This window comes from Pinus tabuliformis, chromosome 6 (genome assembly GCF_031772625.1).
Source record: "Pinus tabuliformis cultivar Carrire ecotype Pingquan chromosome 6, CPIR1, whole genome shotgun sequence".
Classification (NCBI taxonomy): Eukaryota; Viridiplantae; Streptophyta; class Pinopsida; order Pinales; family Pinaceae; genus Pinus; species Pinus tabuliformis.
The window spans coordinates 411880101-411885077 of record NC_142292.1 but is presented as its reverse complement, the minus strand read 5'-3'; positions in this window follow the sequence as shown (position 1 = coordinate 411885077).

Genomic DNA, 4977 nt, shown 5'->3' with positions numbered 1-4977 from the left:
TAGGAACTATGCCAGACTCATCATCCCTTAAAATAGGAAACTGGAAATCCATTTTGGAAAAGATCATGAAAAGACTAGAAAATTGGTCTTTCTGTACTCTGAATCTTGCTGCAAGGGTCGTTTTTCTCAAATCAACCATTCAGGTGATCTTGATATATCCATTATCAGTAATGGCAGCACCAAAAGGGATATGCAATAAGCTGATAGAAATATACAGAAAATTCCTATGGGGAGGGCATAAGCAACAAAAGAAATGGGCACTCTGCTCATGGGATAGCCTAACCAAACCAAAAGAAAAAGGCGGACTAGGTCTAAGGGACCCATCTGTCCTAAATCAAGTTCTAGCAGCCAAATTAAGATGGAGATGGATGCAAGGAGGGAAGGACCTGTGGAAAGAAATATGGACAGCAAAATATAATATGCCATCAACTCCTGAAGAAATATTAAGGAAACAAGAAACACCATGAGGATCAGACATATGGAACCTGACTAATCAAAGCAGAGAATTAGTTGATGGAAATATATTTTGGGAAATCAGAGGGGGCCAGAATGCGAGATTTTGGGAGGAATCGTGGTAGCAAAGGGAGAAAATGGTGAATCTATAGGGAATGCAGGATATCTACAGAACAGGGATGGACAGAGAACTCATTTGGGTCAAAGATTATTGGATAGAAGGAAGAGAAAATGAAGAATGGAGGGAATGTAAAACAATGGAAGACTGGAACACGAATGCAACGAAGGAAAAAAAAACCTTGTTCAGTAAGGAATTAGAGTCCAGGAAAATAAAAAACAGAGAAGGCAATGATATTCTACGATGGGGAAAAGAAACTAAAGGAACTTTCACTATTATGGAAGCATATAATATAAAAATCCAGCAAGAGCAGAGGGAAGACGAGAAGAAATGGAGGAAATTTTGGAAAAATAAATGGTGGCCGAAGATAAAGATGTTCGTGTGGTTGGTAGGGAGAAAACTTATTCTAACCTGGGATCGAATCCAAAAAAGAGGATTATCAGGCCCATCAAGATGTTGTCTCTGCAACCAAGACAAAGAAGACCAGGAACACCTCCTAAATGGTTGCATAATGGCCCAATTCCAATGGGATAAGACTAAAGATCTATTTTCAACAATTGAATGAAATCCACAGGATATCATACAAACTCTGTGTAATTGGGGAGAAGGAAAGTTTAAAAGCTCGGTGGTAAGAAGAGCCTGGAACATGGTGGCAGGTTTCAATGTGTGGAATATTTGGAAAGAGAGAAATGGAAGAATTTTCCAGGGGAAAATATCAACTCCGGAAGAAGTTTGGCAAAGGACCCTGAGACAAATCAGGGAATCAATCCTTGCAGAAATTTGGACAGAGGAAGATTGGAAGACCTCTGAGGAGGAGGCAGAAATCCTAAAAAGGTTGAACCTGGAACAAGGGATGGTCTTTCAACAAAAAACAAAGAAACAACAACCTATCACTGGCCAAAGTCTTGCAGTCTTCCGAAGGCCACAGGAAGGGTTTATCAATCTTAACTTTGATGGAGCGGCTAAGGGGAATCCAGGTCCAGCAGGATATGGAGGAATATTTAGAAACAAACAAGGAGATGTAGAATGGATTTATGCAGAACATGGAGGAACAATGAGTAATAACGAAGAGGAATTTATGGCAGCTTATCAGGGCCTCAAAATTGCGACAAGAAACAGATATAGGAAGATAGAGATCGAAGGTGACTCAACCCTGGTCATAAACACCATTAGAAAATTAATACAAGGGAAACAGTGGGAGCAGGTTGTGAAAAGTTGGAGAACAGCGAGCATAGTCCAAGAAATTGAAGAAACATTGAAAGATATTGAATACAAGATCACCTCTCATGTCAGGAGAGAAGTAAATAAGCCTGCGGATTGCTTGGCCAATTGGGGAAGTAAGGAATTAATGGGGAAAGTGGATGACAGCTAGACAAATCAAATAGTGATGACAAGATGGGAAAGTTTAAAACAACTCATAGACAACGATAACCATGAAACAACATAATGGTAATCAAAAAACCGTGAAGATCCGAAGCGGGAAGATAAGGCAGGTGTATTCGGCAAAAAAGACAGGACAGAAGGACGACGGCCACACCTCCCTGACTATAGCAATTAATGATAATTCAGAGCAGCAGGTACACAATCCAAAACAAATCTCGGAAAACACCTAAGAGAGCATCATTCAAGTTACAAGGGAGAAAGGAAGTGGAGGACAAACTCATCATAAATAGAAAGGTGGCGAGAAATCTATAAGGCGGAACAAGAGAAGGATGAAAGACAGCAAGAAGTTGAAGAAGGTGGTGAGGAAAGGAGAGACTTGGCAGAGGAACCAAAATCAATGCCTTAAACGAATCAAGATGGCAGCGAGCTGGGATAAAGGAGTCCAGGCAGAGCGGGAGGAATTCAGAGACAGACAATTTGAGCGGAGCAGAATAAAAATTGAAGTCGAAAGCTCAGAAGACATGGAGATTAACCAAGACGAGGGTTTTCGGAGTAAGACTTTTGAAACAGGACAGAGTAGCAAAGGTGCTAAACGAGGCAGAACAGACGGAAGAAGGAAAGCTCGCAAACAAAGAGGCATAGGTCGACCCCGGCAAGCAAACAACGGAGAGGAGGGGAACCAGCCTCAGGAAAGGTGAAAAAGGGGAAGGAAATCTATCCGCAGGAAGGTGCATGAGGTAGAACAGGCTTACAATCAAGAAACGAATGAAGACATCCAGAAAATCATCGAAGTTATGGAAAACAGAGTCCTGGAAGAACCGTCAGACCCTGAGATGGAAGAATGGACAACCCAGATGCCTGACCCAGGCAACACTAGAGGCAGATTAACTCTATACCGTCGAGCTCTTCACACGTACTGGGTCCTGAAGCATCTTTTGGACAAGGCCATGGAGCAAGTCGCGGCAGAAATGGTGGAAATAGCTCAGGAAGCGTTGGCAGCAAAGAAGGAGGTGGCGAATGTTGAAGGTATACTGCGTCAACAGAACGAACAGATTAAGGAGATTCGGGAGATGCTGAAGGAGCTGGTAAAGACCAAAGACAACAATGAAATGAAAAGGGGAAGCGCGAAGAATTGAGAGGCTTGTTAACTATATTTTTTTGAATTTAGATGCTATTGCTCTGTTTTTTGGGAATTCGTTTGCATGTCTTATCAGCAGTAGTGAAGATAGGTCTTTTAGTAGATCTTTGAAAGAACAATTTCTGGAAACATTTGGATTAAAAAGGTTTAATGTCCTGCAAGTTTTTCATGAAAGTATGTAGAACGAAAAACAGTATTGAATGTTTGATGAAGAGGAACCAACATATCCGGTTTCCCATATGGGTGGATTGAGGTTTCTTAGTATGTATTTTTAAATTTGATGTAGATAATAGAAATGTCGTAGTTTACAAAAAAAAAAAAAAAAACCCATTTAAGTATCAAATATTCTCCATATATAAACCTAAGTATGTAAGACAAATCTTTTCACTATCACCATATTGATTTATACAACAATAGCAATGTTTGTGCACAATTAATGACTCCATCATCTAATTATTCTTCAAAGAGTAATGTAGTATGGCTAACGCAAGTATGTCCAACTATTAACACACAAATTAAAGCATAAACTGCACTCATTACTTTTGGATACAAAACATGTCCTTGACCACTAATGGGAAATGTAACTATTTCTCATTATTAAAACTACACACCACCTTATCTCTTAAAATAAATAAATTAACACTCATTTATTAATTCAATTTTAGGAAAAAAAATAAAACTAATGGGAAATATAACTATTTCTCAATATTAAAACTACACACCACCTTTTCTCTTAAAATAAATAAATTAACACTCATTTATTAATTCAATTTTGGGAAAACAAAAAAAAAAAATAAAGTGCGCCGTATCTGTAGAAGGGATTGGAAAGAAAGGTGGTTTAGGTGAGTGACGTTGACCATTGAAGTTGTTTTAAGTGGGTTTTGACTTAAAACAACTTTATTTATTTTAAGCATAGATCGGGGTAAAAGGAGTTTGCACCACTCAGCCATGATTCTTCTAATAAGAACGACATTCTTTCAACTTTCTTCTTCCACCTTTATTTGAAAGACCTGACCATATATTGAGAACCTTATAAAGAAACATTTTGTATCTGTGTTTAAAAAACGGGCTTTTCTTTGGTATCATTTAAGCTGAATAACTTTGTAGAAATATATTCATCATCACTACTACATGTAGGGCGGTTTTAAGACAATATTTAAGGCAATATTTGAGTCAATTGTCTTAACTTAAGACAAAAAGAAACTCAAATATTGTCTTAAATATTGTCTCTAAGCGGGTGTCTCAAAATATAATGTCTCAAAAATTTGTCTCTATAAAGACAATATAGAATCTCTATAAAGACAATTTGATTTGTCTCTCTAGAGACAATTTCATTTGTGTCTCTTTAGAGACAATTTCATTTTTGTCTTTTTAGAGACAATTCCATAATTCAAACTATTGTCTCTCTAGAGACAATATAAAAAATTATTTAAAAAATAATAAATGTCCATAATTCAAACTATTGTCTCTCTAGATACAATATAAAAAATTATTTAAAAATAAATAAATGTCAATAATTCAAACTATTGTCTCTCTAGAAAATAAAAAAATTATTTTAAAAAAAATAAATGTCCATAATTCAAACTATTGAGTTAAAGATGTTTCGAATGCATGAAGATATGAAAGCAAATTCAAACCGAGAAAAAATTTAAACTGAATGACATGGGAGAAGATTATTTATTTCCCATGGCACTTACTTTTTCTCTTGCTAGGGCGATTGTTAGGACACTATATAACGCATGGACAGTTCCCAACATAAAGATGAAGTAGTGGAGCTGGTTCATGCCAGTGAGGGAGACCAGAGGATACTTACCCTTGAATCAAGAGGGAATGAATAATTATCAAACTATCATAAATATCTTGAATCATATCAAATGGACTAACA